Source organism: Miniopterus natalensis, chromosome 19, assembly GCF_054644295.1.
Source record: "Miniopterus natalensis isolate mMinNat1 chromosome 19, mMinNat1.hap1, whole genome shotgun sequence".
In the NCBI taxonomy this organism is placed as follows: Eukaryota; Metazoa; Chordata; class Mammalia; order Chiroptera; family Miniopteridae; genus Miniopterus; species Miniopterus natalensis.
The window spans coordinates 19,944,369-19,960,478 of NC_142099.1; the positions used below are offsets into that span (position 1 = coordinate 19,944,369).

General features: G+C 51.6%; 1 protein-coding gene across 2 annotated transcripts in view; it reads left to right on the plus strand.

Moving 5' to 3' along the window:
- The first annotated feature begins 4,190 nt into the window (after nt 1–4,190).
- The window catches only part of LOC107531041 (protein FAM163A), a 32,382-nt gene continuing 20,462 nt past the window's right edge, over nt 4,191–16,110 (plus strand). Inside the window, exon 1 of one of the 2 annotated variants that reach the window (XM_087828300.1) lies at nt 4,191–4,271. The gene's annotated coding sequence lies outside the window, so the exon portion shown is untranslated. The remainder of the gene's footprint in view (nt 4,272–16,110) is intronic. The other variant, XM_087828302.1, reaches the window with a different exon arrangement.

A 16,110-nucleotide genomic window follows, 5' to 3' on the forward strand; every position in this document is an offset into this window, starting at 1 on the left:
ATTTAACTTATGGTTCAGCTCTCTAACAGAAAGAGCCGACAGCAGGCGAATGGGCATTGAGAGGGTGCATATGCTCTCCTGCGCTGCTTTCTGGGTGCTGCATTTGTGCTTTTAATCCTGCTGCTGTCAAGCTCCATTAGGAGGTTTGAGCATCAGCTTCCTACCTTTGGGGCCTGGCCTCCCTTCAGCCCCGGCAGAAATGAGGACGGTGTTTGAGATTGGTAATCAAGAAGAAAGACAGGTTGGGCATTGCAAAGGGCGCTTACCCACCACCCTTACAGCCCAGTCGCCTTTCACATTACACGGGGGCGTTTATCCCCTCGCTTACAAGCACTGACTGCATTTGGGAGGCCACGTGCTGGCATCATAAAGTGGTTTTAGAACAGTCGTAGAGAATCAAGGCTAAGCCTCTGTAGCCCTTGCATACGTTTGAAAAGGAATGGATTTCCTCTTTGGGGGAATGTGGAGAAGAGCCCCCTCTCCCGCCAAAGCAGGCAGAGTCATTCCAAACAATCCTGGTGATCATGGCAACAGATGTTACAGCCAGACAGCCTTCACATCTGGCCTCTGATGTGGCTTTGGTGAGTCAAAGCAGCACTTGGACTCTTGCCTCAGAGGACTGGCAGAGAGTTTCTGGGAAGAGGCCCCCTGGTGACGTTCCCTTTGTTGCTATTTGATATAAAGTGGAAGCCAGTGCCATAGAAAGAAACTGACTTTGGGAGATTTTTAAATTTTCTGTTGTAGGCCTGTATAAGAGAAAACCACTGATCTAGGCTTCATAATCTGATCCCTCTCTAGAGAAATCTGTGGTCCTAATCACTGATTAAACAGTACGTGACATCTTTAAAAAGATAACTTAAATCCTGGCTCTGATTTAATACATGCCATGAATGGCAGATGGCAGAGTTGGCCGAAGGGAAGAAATTAAACCAACACTCCTTTTTGATATCCCAGGAAGCTTGCAACAGAAGAACCTGTTTTTAGGTTTAAAAAAAAAATTCTCCCCCTAATTATACTGACAACACCAAGCTGCTTTGGAAAATGAGGACTAGCCTCCTCAGATAAGGGAGGAAGAGATGCTTCCACTGGCCAAGGAGACTAGATTGAGGTCCGAGTATTACCTCACTCCTGTTAAGTGATGTGGTCCCTGGCTAAATAGTCCTTTGATTTTATAATGAAAGTCAATAGACAAATATTATTGACTTTACATGTCACTTTACCAGAATACATCTAAGAGAGCAAGGGATGTGTGTAATTATTTTTTTCCTTGATATATTCCTATATATCTTTAGCAAAAAGGCAGTTTCCACCCCAAATAAGTCCTCCCAGGTGAAAACAACAGCACATGAACACATGCAACCGGGGACCTTCTGCTTTCCGATAGTGGCAGATTAAGTAATTCAGACCCATCCTCCTGAAGCATAAGCTGGAGATAACTACAAGGTTGGTTAAAGGTTTATTTTCTAAACTAGAATGAGCTTCAAATCTTCTTAAAAACATCAAAGAGTTAACAAGTTAATGAAGAATTGCTGGCTTTAAAGCCCCAGGAGTAGATAGAAGTACAAAGAAATGAGCTTCACAATCGGGGCCACTGGGGGGCATTTGGTGATTCTGGTGAGAGGTCTGAAGGTGGAGTCCATGGCTCACCAAAGATGCGGATGCTGCTAAACCACCCGCTGCTCTGGGGTGGGACCATATACTCTAGGGTAAGTTGAACAGCAAGGGGAGCAGCGCTTGTTCTTGGGTGTGGGCTGGGTTCAGTGACCCCCTCCTAACGAACAGTATGTGGCAAAAGCGGTGGACGCGCTTTCTCTACATGGTCTTTCATCCTGGGCTTCTTTACCCCATGGTGGCCTCATGGCTCCAAGATGACAAGGGCAGATGTCATGAGGCCTCGTGAGCCTTAGGCTTTGGAACTCATACAGTTACTTGCACCGTAGTTCACTGTGTTCTGTTAAGTCCCAAGGCCAGCCAGAGTCGAGGGAGTGGAGACAGAGACCCCACCTCTTCATGGTGGAGGGACAGAGTGATCCCGAAAAAGTGCCACGACTACCGGACTGAGAGAAGTTCCCTGCTGTGTAAAGAGCTTCTGCAGCCCGGCCGGGCATGGCTCAGCGGTTGAGCGTCGACCTAGGATCCAGACGATCGGGGTTCGATTCTCGGTCAGGGCGCATGCCCGGGTTGCGGGCTCGATCAGTGACCCTCTCATCATTGATGTTTCTGTCTCTCTCTCTCCCTCTCCTTTCCTCTCTCTGAAATCAATAAAGACATATTTTTTTAAAAAAAAGAGCTTCTGCAAAGACCCGCAAATGTTAGACAGTTAATGGCGAAACTTTAAAAGCTGTGCTCACATATTCATACCTGAGAAGCGGCATTTTAGCTCAGAAATGAAGGAAGCAAAAAGTGACAGAACTGAAGGGAGAGATGCAGAAAACTAGACGGAGGATCAATAATGATGCCGAAGGCTTGGGCTGCACTGTGACAGCTAGGTGTTCGCCCACCCAAGGCTTTCTGTGGGATTGTTTATAACCGGGGGGCACGTCTCTGGGTGGTTCGGGGTCGCCTTGCAGGGGAAATGACATGGAGGCATGTGGGCCTGAAGTCTGACTGTGCGAGAAAAGGCAGCCCCTGAAAATGTGAGGCCGGCATGAAGCACCTGTGAGGGGGGAGAGGCAACAAGTGGCCTGTTGACCCCGCCAGTCAACCTGCTGGGAAGATGGGCAGCTGGCCTTAGGATGTCTGTCTGTCTGTCTGTCTGTGTGTTTAGGTCAGTGCTCTAGGAATAGCACAGGCTGCTCCAAGTGCTAAAAAGTCTTCTTACTCCCCCTAGTCTCCAGGTTGGGCGCGGGCTGAGGGACCCAGATTTTTATTTTATTTTTTGTTGACACGTCAATGACCGCTGGCGGGAGTCCTCCAGGCCCCCCCGGGTGTGCGGCCCTGATGGGGACGGCGCTCCCCGGGCAGTGCTCCCGTCTGAGCGACCCCCCCCCCCCCGCGGGCCCGCCGGGGCTCGGAGCCGTCGGGAGACCGTGGGCGGGGCCCAAAGCCGCAGGTTCCTTCCCCTCGTTGGGTCGCGTTCTCGGGGCCGGTCAGAAACGGCCCCGGGGCACAGCACAGGAGCAACCGGCGGACTCTGAAAACATGACAAAAGGCTGATTTTAGACAAGAAATCTAGGGCGCCGTTAACTGGGGTGCGGGTGCCCCTCCGCTCCGGCGGGTCTCCCCACCCAACTGCAGTCACGGGCTCCCTGCCCCGCCGGAAGACGGGGCGCCCCTCAGCGGGGGGCTGCGGGTGCCACAGGGCCCCGGGGCCGTGCGGGCCGGGAGCGGGGAGCCCAGGAGCCTCTCGGGCGGTCGACAGGCAGAGCCCGTGGGCAGCGACACGCGCCGGACCCTCGGCCTCGCTCGCGGGGGTTCCGCGCGGACCCGCCCGCCGCGCCCTCGGCTCCCGGCCCCCAGCTCACGCCTCGGCCGAAGGGCAGCGGCGAAAGGCCGGGTCCGAGGCGCCCGCCCGCGCTGGTGCCTCCCCTTCGGCCTCGCGCGGGCAGGCGCGCTCGCGGGGGTCTCCCAGCCCCGGGGGAGCGCCGATCGGGGCGCTCGGTACCTGCCCGCAGCCCCGGCCCCCGAGGGGCGACGCGGTTCCCGGCGCCGTGCGGGGCCAGCGCTCGGAGCGCCGCCCAGCCCGCGGTGCCCGGACGGCCGGGCGCGGGCGCGGAGCGCGGACCCCGGGGAGTCGCCTCCCGCGCAGCGGGCTCGGCCTCGGCGACGGTAACGGGCTGGGGCGCTCCGGCCCCTGGGTTCCTCCGAGGGGGGAAAAGGTGGGAGGGGCCCGGGCCCGGGGCGGACCGAGGTCCCCGCGGGGCACGGGCCGCGCGCGAGTGGACGGCCCTCGGACGCGCGGCTCAACACCCGGGGAAGCGCATGGAGGGGGGGGCGGCCGACTGTCCGGCTGTCCGGCTGTCCGGCTGCCCGGCTGTCCCGCTGTCCGGGTCTGCGCCAGCGAGCGTCGGCTCCGAGCGGCGCGGCTGTGCGGGGCAGGTGGGCGACCCCCGCCCGCGGCCCGGCTGCGGGTTGCGGTGTCCCCGCCTCCCGGCCGGACTCGCCCCGTCCCCGCCCCCGAGCGCGGTGCCGTCGGCCCCGCCGCTCGCCTCCGCCCCGCCCCCGGCGCCGCGGCGCCTTCCTGCCCCGGGCCCCACGCGGACGCGTCTGCTGCTCGGCGCCCGCGGACCCCGAGGACCATGCGGCGGCCGGCGCGCGACAGCGGGGCGCGCGTGAGTGAGCGGTGCTGGGGCGCGGGCGGGGGGAGCGGCCGCGTCCGTCCGTGCGGCCGGGCTGGTCCGAGCGCACGGGCTCCCCTGGGCCGCCCGGCCCCCGGCGGGGTCCGCCGGTGGTTTTCCTGAAGTTGTACAAGGGGAGGGAGGCGGTGCGTGAGCGGCGTGCGGCCCGCTTCTCTGCCCGTGCGTGTGGGTCCAGAGCGGGGTGGGGATGCTGGACCCCCGCCCGGGCCCCCAGCGCGCCCTCCGGAGACCCCGGAGCCCGCGCCCGCCCACCGCGCAGGGCCCGGGCGGCCCCAGCGAGGCCCCCGCGCAGTGGTCTGGGAGGACCATCTGGCCCAAGCGGAGAGACAGGGGGCAGGCGGAGAGCCTCGGGGTCGGGGGGAGAGCCGAGTCTGCGGCTCCGGCCCCCGCATCCGAGCCTGGCCAGGGTGGGGCGAGCCGAGTGCGGGGCCCCGCGCGCCGCCCGCGAGGGTCGCTTCCTGGGTCCCCAGGGCAGCGGATGGGGACCTGGAAGTTTGCTCTTCTAGCAACTTTGGGGGGATGGGGGGCAGGTATCCAGCCAGGGAGCCCTAACCCTAAACCCCAGCGCACACTCACAGGCGGGCTGGGGCACAGGGTTCCGGGGATCGGGGCCCCATGGGCAGGGCTAGGGGCTCCTGAAGAGCCAGCAGCGTAACCGGCAGGGGCTGATGGCCCCGGTGCCCTGCCCGGCCCCCGTGTCTGAGCCACTGGGGGTGAGAGGGAGACCATGCTGCGGGGACTTGGGATCCTGCAGGTTGGCTCTGCCTGGGAATCGCGGGGATTCGGAGCTTCAGGGGGAAAGGCGGTTAGTTTCCTTTGTGTCCTAGTGAAGTACTGGCAAGTCCACTCAAGAGAAAGATAAAGGAATATTCTCTGAAAACAGTTAGACCTTCTCAGATCTCTCAGGAGGTTCCAGGCCCCGGCCTGAGAGGACCTCCACCAGCATATAGAGATAGGGGGTCACGTTGGCGCCCAGGCAGGAACAAAAATGTGCTCCCCAAGGTGCTGCCCTGGCCTTAGCTGAGTCAGCAGCCTCGCGTCCCCTCTCAGGTGAGGGGCATGGGTGTGATTTCTACAGCCTGGGAGATGAAATGAGCCAGGACCATGTGTGAATGGGAAAAGCCACTGAAGTGCTTTGGGGTGGGGAGGGTGGGTTGTCACCATGTGTACATGGAAACCTTAGTTTGGGGCATCACTGGCATTCCTGCCAGAATTCGAAATCTGCATTTTGTGGCCTCATTGAAAACTGTGCTTGGGAAAAGCGCCAGTGCTGGTGAGGGCAGGTTTTTTATTTTGCCCAGGATCTCTGTTTTGTCTCCAATGTGCCCATCTGTAATTGGAAATGAGTTCTGCTTAGTCCAGAGAGCGCCTCTGTCTGAACACAAACATCATCTGGTACCAGGAGAGCCTGGCACTGGAACTGCCCCCCACCCCAGGCACAGGGAGGGCTTTTAGGGATATCTCCTGCTAACTTTGGAAGGAAGCTACGGTGGATCAGAGGAGGAGCTGGAGATCCTCTGGGTAGCTACTTAACAGAAGAGTGATTTGGCCCCGGCTGGCCCATTCCAGGTTTTGTCAGTTGTGAAAAGTGCCCTGAGGTCTAGGATCTGGCCTGATGATAATTGATACTAATGAAAGTTGCTGCCATTTATTAAGTATCTTCTATGTACGAGACACAAGGCTTTGTGAAATCAGTATTATTACCCCTATATGTCATGTGAGACTGAGTTTGGGAGAAGTTAAATAACTTGCTAAGATCTTTAAGCCAGTAAGTGGCAGAGCTGTGCTTGGAACTCAGGTCTCTCTGTTTCCAAAGTCCCTGCTTCTTCCACAGGGTCACACTCCTCCCATGAAGAACTGAAAATCCAGAACCTTTGTGAATAAGGACTGTTATTTGTAGGTACAAGAGATGTTTGTGACCCTGTTTGGCTTCAGGGATAGTGCTGGCCTGATAAATGCACACTCTTCACTCTCCTTAGGACTTAGGCGTTTAATTCATACATGAAGCTTAATTCTTTAACATGTAAAATGCAAACTACAATGGCATACTCATTTACCATTCAGTTGGCAAACTTCAGAATGATTGATAAACTGCTGATGAGGTTCTGGAAAAACAGGCACTTTCATATATTGCTGGTGGGAGAATAAATTGGTACAACTTTGGAAGGTATTTTAGAAACATCTCTCAAAATTTGAAATGCCCCATTGGCACAGTGGTTCTGTTTTCAGAAATTTAACTTGCTACTATACTTGCCTATGGGCACAAAGACATATGTATATTGTAGCATTATTTGAGCTGTGAAAGAACATCCTGCATGCTCATCACAGGGGGACTAGTTAAATATTTTGTGGTACTTCCAGATAGTCGAATACTGTCCTCTCCATCCATAAAAAAAAAAAAAAAAAAAAGTAGGAGAAGCTTACTCTAAAACTGACGTGAAACAATTTGCAAGATACATGGCTAGTGGAAAACAGGTGTAGAGTGTTTATAACATGCTACTGTTCATGTTATGAAAGAGGAGGGAGAGTTCCAAGACATTTGCTTGTCAGTGCATCACTGTATACGCAGAACCTAATAATATCTGTTCCCTCCAGGGAGAGTGGACCTGTAAACCCTTTGTGTCTTTTCAATTTTGAGCCATGTGATTTCATTAACTTATTTTTAAAAATCCTCTCCTTGCTCTGTGCCTGATGTTCTCTCAAGCTCTTCTCCGGCTGAATGGCGTGGGGCTACCCCTGCCCCCACCCTCAGGTTGCTTAAGAGGTTCCCCCTGGAATAAAAGCCAAAGAGCTGTGAGACCGCACAGAGCCCGTAGTATCTGGCCATCCAAAATTCCTGTTGCTGTGCAGGTTGTGCTTGGAGAGCTGGGTTGGGGGCGGGGGGAATTTAGACTTCTCTGAGCTGGGTAGGCTCCAACTTTGAAAAGCAAAACTGAGAAATAGAAGCTACCCCTCTTTTTATTGCCCTAATGTTCCCCTATACAGGATAAAGCGTCAGCGACTGGATGGCATTAGTAAAGGCGCGGGGGGGGGGGGGGCACACACTCTGTGGTTGGGCACCTGAAGGGCAGAAGGCATGTTGGTTTATTTCTGGTGTTGCATTTGGAGAGCATGAAAAGGGTTGAAAGAAAAGGGTTGGGAGTTATTCTAGGATCTAGGGCTCTACTGCCCCAGCGGAGGAGGGAAGGTTATTTATGTGAGTTGTCCCACTATCAGTCAATGTGCCCCTGATTGCTCCTTTGGGTGCTTTTTATCAGCACAGAAGCCCAGCCCAGTTGTCCCCCCACCAAGAATTCCTTCTATTGATCATCTAGCCTGGAGGCCAGCGGATGCGCGGAGGGGATGGAGGCGGGTATCAGACAGTGCCCTCCCTCCCTCCCTCCCTCCCTCCCTCCCTCCCTCAGGCAGGACAGGCTGTTGAAGTGCAGAAGCAGCGGAAGGAGGGCTTGCTTCCTGCCACAGGAGACAGGGCTCTCCTGCTCCGCTAGGTGGTTGGGCTTCACTGGGAGCTTTCTGTGTTCCAGTTACTCTGCTAAGCACTCTGCCTACATTATGTCATCGAATCTTGATGGGGTATGTGTGAGAGCCCAGGCTCAGTCATCAAGCAAGAACACCTTTCTGCTCTCTGCACAGTAACCTGCAGCACAGGCGCAGTGGTATCACACAGGTGCTCACAGGTTCAGTTTGGGTTATAACAGCATGTGGCTGAGCATTTCATGCTTTGATGGAAGATCTGGAATCTCTGCAGCCTGGGTAGGTTTGTACAAGGCGCGGTTCAGGGACAAAGCAGTCAGCGTTCTTGGTTGGGATTTCCATCTCTCTTGCTTCTATCTCCGTGTGTGCATTAGGACTGGGCTGAGTGGACATTGCAAGTGATGTTCCCCAGGGATGGAGGGAGGAGAAGGAGTGATTGTCTCTGCTTTGGTCCGGATGCTAGTGGTGAGGAGAGTGGTCAGGATGGGCTCATGAGCCCTGTGTCTGCACCCAAGGAGGAGGGTGGACCGGGTAGTCTCAGAGATACAGATCTGTGCTGGGAGTCCGTCTGCTCTTTGGAAAAAACAGCCTGAGAGCTGAGAGCCTCCCTCATTGCAAACATTTCTCCTCCCACGCAGCTCATCTAGGGCTCACAGCTGACTCCATTCCACTTCAGAAAGAAACAGCTTGAGTTTTTCCCCAAATAAATTCTGGAGCACACTGTGCCGCGGCTTCCTCTGTGTGTGGCTGTTGCCCACAGGGGTGAGAGCGAGAAGCTGGATGGGGCCTCAGCCACAGCTGCCAGAACCTAGCCAGGAGAGGGAAAGCCAGGTGCCCCAACTATTTTTAAAAAGTCACTTTATAACAAAAAATGTTTACATAGCATACTAGTAGTGGATGATCAGTTTAACCACTTAAATTTAGAAAATATTTATTGTTCAGGGCCCTGGGAAGGCAGAAAGATGTGCGAGGCATGGTCCCTGGGCCTGAGCTGCCCACAAGGCTGAGCAGGAGAGGAACACTCACCTCAGCAACAGGGCTCTGCTGACTGAAGGACACACTAAGAGCTACGAGCAACGTGCTGTCATGTGCAGAGGGGCTAAAGTGAGTCAAAGGCTGGCCCAAGTAACTCTGGTAGATTATTAAGGTCCTTTCGGAGGAGGTGAGATTTTTAATTGGGCCTTGAAAGTTAAGTATGATTTTGACAGACGAACTCCGTAGACATGGCTAAGAGAACAGCTTGGCCAAAGGGACAGGGTTATCATAGAGTGTTTAAAGGTAAATTAATATCAGTAATGTCATCATTTACCCAACTTCTGCTGTTGACATAATACATGGTATTTTTTAGGTGCTTACAAAATGAAACTGTTTATATCCCCATGAAATGGTCAATCACTGTGATTTTTGTGTGTGTTAAATCAACAGGGCTTGATTGTAGATTAGATATTAAAAGCGAAGCTCACAAGCGCAAGACCTATAAAATTATAGTCAGTTTATATCAGATTCATTTTGCTTTAAAAAAAATAACGATGGTATTTTCGAGATGTAAACTCAACATTTCTGTGCATCAAACCTGTGTCACCATGAGTTTTTCAGTGGGGAGGCGGCAGAGCACAGGAAGAGCACTGGCGACAAGGATTCATTTTCTGCCTCACCATTTATTCATGCTTATCCACTCACTCATTCCTGCGTTCAACAGACACGATCCGTGTGTCTGGGCCAAGTGCTCGGCTCACTAGGGAGAGATAAAAGGAAGAGCCACAGTCCCCGTGCCCTCCAGGAACTCAGGCAGACCTTGGGCATAGGGCATGTTTGGTTCTAGACCACCACAATAGGGTGAATATTACAATAAAGCGAGTCACACAAATGTTTTGGTTTCCCAGTGCTTATAAAACTTACGTTGCCATGCCCTGCCGGGATGGCTCAGCGGTTGAGAATCGATCTATGATCCAGGAGGTGGAGGTTTGATTCCCCGTCAGGGCACATGCCCGGGCTGCGGGCTCCATCCCCAGCAGTGGGCAGGCAGGAGGCAGCCGATCAGTGACTCTCATCATTGATGTTTCTATCTCTCTCTCTCTCTCTCCCCCCTTCCTCTATCTGAAATCAATAAAGCATATATATGTTTAAAAGTTATGTTTACATAACTATACTGTAGTCTATTAAATGTGCAATACCATTATGTCTAAAAAATTTACATACTTTAAGTAAAAAGTACTTTATTGCTAAAAAATGCTAACCATCACTGGAGGCTTCCGTGAGCTGTAACCTTTTTGCTGGTGGAGGGTCTCGCCCAGCAGCATCCAAGATCACTGATCACAGATCACCGTAACAAACATCATAATAATGAAAAGTTTGGAATATTATGGGAATTAGCAAAATGTGAGATAGAGACAAGGAGTGAGCAAATACTGTTGGGAAAATGGTGCCAATAGACTCACGCAACATGGGGCTGCCACAGACCTTCAGTGTGTAAAAAACACAGTATCTGTGAAGCCCCATAAAACAAGGTATGCCCGTATACAGAAGAGATCACAGCAGAAGCTGATAAATGCCATAGTGAAAACAGGGACAAAGGGCTGTGGGGAAATATAATATGTGTTCAATAAATGCTGGTTGCTAAGATAAATAAACATGATAAGCAGTATCCGATACCCCCAAGAGAACAAATCAGAGAGCAAAAAAGTATTTGGATTTGGCCAGTGAGTCTCAAACACTTGTTCATGTCTTGAACTCCATGGAAATTGTGGTGCTCTCCGGATAACGCTATGAAATATTTACATATTAAAATGGCTGAATAAAGTATAATTTTGAAATCACAGACCATCTTATGCTAGATTCTACCACAGACATAGACTAGCAGGCACCAAGTTTTAAGAAAGAAAACGATGCGGAACCAAAGCTTCCAATTGAGAATATTGTGCCAGCTCATTTTTCTATGAATTGGGGAAAGACTGCCAAGACTCTATTTTAGTGCGGGAAACGCTCAGTCCAGCTGGTAGAACACCAGGGCTCCCCAGGAGCGCAGGGGTGGCAGTTTGAAGGTTGTGGATGACCTTAGCAAGGGCAACTGCAGCGGAGGAATGAGGCCAGAACCTAGATAGCGTTGGGTGGAAGAGTGAGGATCGCATTTGCGAGATGTCAACAAATATTTATTGAATGTCACGGGGGAATACAATATTGGGGGGGGGGGGGACCAAAACAATCAAAGCCCCTGCCCTCCTGGGGTTTGAAGTCATGCAAGGGAAACAAATTTGCCACAAGTAAATGTAAAGTGACACTGTGATACAGGCTATAAAATAGAGGTATGCGGAGTTATAAGAGGTTGTAATAAGAGCTCTGGGCCATTCAAGGAGGACCTGGGGACCCGTTCTGAAGAAGTGACGATTGAGCTGAAACCTGAAGAATGAGTGAGAGCTGGGGAGGGGGGTTTGGGAGCTGGGAGAGGAGAGTCCAGGCAAGGGCCCTGGCTAGAGAGAACATGGCGTTTTGAGGTGCCAGGGCCGGGGGGGGGGGGGCAGAGAATGTGAGATGATAGGAAGTTAGAACTGGCAGCCTTATCAGGCCCAGTAAGGAGTGTGTCGTTGATTCTAAAGCAATGGGTAGTCACTGTGGTACTTAAGCAGGAGGGTGACAGTCAGATTTTTCCATTTCAGAAAGATCACCCTGGCTGTATAGTGTGGACATTATATTTGAGGTGGTCAAGAGTCCATCCAGGGAGACCTACTATTAGGACACTCTTGAAGTAGTGCAGGTGAAAGATGACAGCTGTTTCGACTGGGACGTTTGTAGTGGGGATGAAAAGAAGAAGATTTGAAAGGTTTAGAGAGTAAAATGGACAGGAAGTGATGGTTTGGATGTGAGAGTTGAGTGAGGAGTTTTGACGATGAGTCCTAAGACAGGAAACAGTGAGGGAGAACCAGCCTGGGGTAAACATCATGAGTTTCGTCTCAGCCATGGTGAGCCTTTGAACCATCTGAGTCGGGAGGCCAAGAGGGCAGGTGGAGATATGAGCAGAGGTCTGGCAGGAGAAATGCCTCTGGAAATTCATCAACATGTGGGGTGATTGAAACCAGGGCATGGATGTCGCTGCCTAGGGAGAGAGGACAGGCTCAGGAGAGAAGGTCTGGATTGACTCTGAGTGGAAGATAAGCCTGAAAAGTAAACAGGGGAGGGTGATCCTGAGAGAGAGAAAATCAAAAAGAAAACGGGAGGTGGAAATCTCATGAAGGGCAGAGCATTTCCCAAAGAGAAGAGAAAGCATGGGTTCTGCTGAGAGGTCAGTTAAAATTAGGAATAATAAAAGTCCACTTGCTTTTAAAGCGTGGAGGGCACGGGTCACTTAGGCAAGGATTTCAGAGATGCCATGGGCAGAGTCAGGTTATAGTTGGGGGGGGGAGAGGGCGGACCATGAGGAAGTGCGTGCTGCACGTATAAATGGGCCTCTCTAGAGGTTTCCGCTGTGGCATCTGTAGAGTTAGGGTAGCTTCATTATGTTTGAATGGGAGACACTTGAGCACATTTAAATGCCAATGGAAAGGACCCAGTTGCTTGGAAAGTTACAGGTTAAGGAAGGATAACTCACAGTGTAAGATTCCTAAGAAGGCGTGTGAGCAGCACCCACCGTGCAGGTGGGGGGACTGACTTTGAGAGGAGGAGGGACTCTCGTTGGGCCAAGAAGAGAAGGAGAGGGGGCAGTAGGTTGTGTGCGGTGGTGGGAGATGAGGGTGTTGCCATAGAAGGAAGGGTGGGTAGCGGGGAGACAGGAGGGAGAAGAAGCTTATTTAATGGGAGTGATGACGGTGAAGAGAGTGAAGAAACTAGAGAAAGATGGTCACACGTGAGCACTTACTAGCTACATGACGTGGAGCCCACTTTCCTGCCTGTGAGAGGGGGAGCAGTAAGGATGTTGCCTGGCCCGGAGCAGGTGATCAACACACGCAGCTATGTTTTAACTTTCACCCTCACTGTCCGCGCAGAGCTGAACGCATAATTGGTTTTAGTATGGAATCGTCATCAGTACTCCCCGATTGTTAGTGTCTAAGAAGTAGATGGGCATCTCTCTGTCTACACTTGTCCCGCTTCCCATCGCCGAAGCACTGATCTCTCTCTTCTCTAAGCACTTTTGGAAGCTTTTCCACTACTTAGTGCTAAGGGATTTGTATGTGGTGCTTAGCCAGAGCAGATTCTGTTATGGAATTTAATCATACGGGCAGGGCGCTGGGCCAGGGTGAAGAGAGAAAAAGGTTAGATTAATTCAAGAGCCCAATCTCCCCTGACCTCATCCATAGAACAGTGGGCAAGTCATCTATGGGACTCATTCCTTTATTCCTTTCCTGATGCCTGTTGAAGCCAACTTTGAGCCAGGTCTGTACCCAGCCTGAGATACAGAGATGAATAGTAATGGTTCCTGCCCTCAGCTATTAATCTGATCAGATAAGTGGTGTAAAGACTGTATCACATGCAGGGGAACACAGGAGGAAGAGCCCCTAGATGTGCGCAGACTAGGTAAGGAAGGCTTCCCATAGAGGGTATTGTTTGAGGTGGGACATGGAGGTGAACATTTCTATAGGCAAGAAAGGAAGCTTCCTGGGCCTTCCAGGCAGAGGGAGTCCAGAAAGCCCAAGAAATGGCGGGGGGGGGGGGGGGGGCACGACTGGAAATTGCATAAAATCCAGTAATGTCAGGTTATAAAGTATTGTGACTAAAGGCTTTAAGTTTTTAATCCCAGACAACTGAACAGTGATGATTGTGTTGATAGAAATGAGAGTTATTTAGGGGGAAACTTGGGAGAATGGTAAGGATGTTTTTGAGCATGTTAAATTCGGGGCAGTGGCAGGGAACCAATAAGGACAAGACTTAAGGTGATGAGACTATCTCAGGGGTATGTGGCTGTTAAACAAAAGCCAGCATCCTCTCCAGCCTCCAGACTGCATAACAGCTGTTTGGCTGGGCTGCTGGGCAGAATCTCCTCATGCGGAGGAGGGGAAACCAGAGAGGTTCAGTAGCCTGCTGTGGGAGAGTCTTTGAGCACCAAGTGACATGGGCTTATAAGTGTTGCTATGTTACTGGATTCCTGATGCCTTGTTAACTGAAAGGCCAAATGGGGAAAGGTAGGTTGGGTAAGAACCTGCTGATCTGACCTGGACAAGATTGCTTCTTTGAATTTCAGAGCTTTCCTCAATCCACATCATCTTCCCAAGTGTTTACCCAGGGCAGAGGCATAAAACCCAGGCAGGGACAGGTGAGAGAAGGCGAGGGGGTTGGCAAGGGCCAGATCTCTACAGCAGATGCAACCTTTGGGTCTCAAGGGGCAAGTGACAGCATGGTGGAAACAGGAGTAGATGAGAGGTGTGGGGTCTCCAAGCTCCTTGTCTGGTCTCCTCTAGGGCATCCCTCTTCTTGCAACCGCAGGGTTCTTTCTAAAGTCTAGAACTGCTTAAAACCGCCCAGTGTTCCTCTCGTGTGTGCCACGATTCCCCACCGTGGCTCCTGAGTGCCCTCACCCCACGCCACTCCGGGCATGCCAAGCGGCATTTACTTTTACAAACCCAGCCCACTCTAGCATGCATGTGCCCCCAAAAAAGAAATCACAAGATTGCTCTCACAGTTAAAATAACTGCTATCCACTGAAATGTTTAAAAATAGGGGACTTCTCTAGTAAACCAGCAGCTACTTAAAATGATGTAGCAACATATTTTACATGAAAAGATATTTGTGATCTGTTTTTAAATTACAAAACAGCATGTGGACAGTTTAACCCCTGTAAGTATGTGTGTGTGTGTATGAGAGTCTGACAGAATGTTAACAGTGCTTATCAGCAAGTGGGAGAGTTACAGGGGACTTTAATTTTTATCTCTTTTACTTCTATACTTTTACATTTTTCTAACACACAATTATTACTTTTATGACAAGAAGTAAGCAGCAAACAAAACTGCTCTAGGGCTCTATCTGGTTGACCACGCTCTCAGGAGCGATTGGCCTCTGGCTGGTTAACCTGACTGCTCCTTGTAGACCCGGCAGTATTTTTCCCAGGACTGCAAGCGAGACTAATTCATTAAGTGCTTTCAGTCCTGAAGATGACAGGAGCCAGGAAAGCATAAAGTCTTGTTACTACGACAGCCGGTAGCCTTGATGTCTGCGTGTTTATTTATTAGCAGGACTTTGTGTATCTGTCCTCCACAAGCTCCGGGACCTTCACAGCTAACTGATACAGGTCACATTCTCCATTTGGTACAGCCCAGCAGCCAGAACAAAGTCAGGGCCAGCTTGCCAGGGGATCAAAACAACGAGAACGCCTTCCGAAGCGGCAAAATGAGCTTGAAAGAATATTGACGGGGATTGGTGAGGTGTTAGGTGAACTGAGGGTTGAAGAGCGAACTGGATTCTAGGGTCACTGGCCTTAAGCTAACAATTAATTAGTGAATGCCTTTTTTTGTGCCAAGCATTGAGTATTGTTCTTCATACAGTTTTCTCTGTTTAAACGTCACAACAGTTCTAAGAGGAATTATTCCCATTTTAGAGTTGTTGAAACTGAGGCTCAGAGAGAACGAATTACTAGTTAGTAACATAGCTTAGGTTTTAACCTAGCTGTTTCTTTACTTAACAGCTCCCCCCCCCCCGACCCCCATTTAATGGATATTGCTTAAAGGCAGGGAATTTTAAAGCTGGGCCTCCAGTCTCCCCACCCTACAGTCCCCCGCAGTGACCTGGCCTGGGAGAGATCTAATACTTCCTTGGCCACTTCAGAACATGGATCTGCATCGTATGCCTCCACTTTGGATGGATGGGTCCAACTCTCCTGAACTAACATAAATATAAACAGCTCAGCCCTCACATTTGAGGCATCCTGACTCCTTTTTAGAAGCCTTGAACTATAGAGTCCTCTTGCCATCCCTCCATCCAGTGCAGTGAATATGGCCTCGGCTCTCTGGCCTGTGCAGAGTCAAGGGGAAGCTTCCCAGGAGAGTCAGACAGGTGGAGCTGGACGACCTCCTCTGCCCACTGCGGCCTGGATTCCCTGAGACCAGGATTGTGCTAATTTGCAAAACGGCCTGATGATGATGAGTGCTAAGAGCACTCTGAAGACCCCAGCGCAGCCCTGGGGAGGGACTCACGGACGCAGTCTTTCCAGTATTCCCTCCTCCACATCCCTGTCAGCAGCTGTGCCCTTTTAATCTCCCACGTGTCTGCCCAGTGTACTGCACATTTGTATCTGTCACTTTGGATCCCCCCGCATGACTGCTCCCGGCCGACTGGGCCTTCTCCCTTCTTCCCAGAATGTTCCCCAAGGACAGCGCACCGGTGATAAAGGCTGCTGCTTGCTTTTGTTTCGCTTACT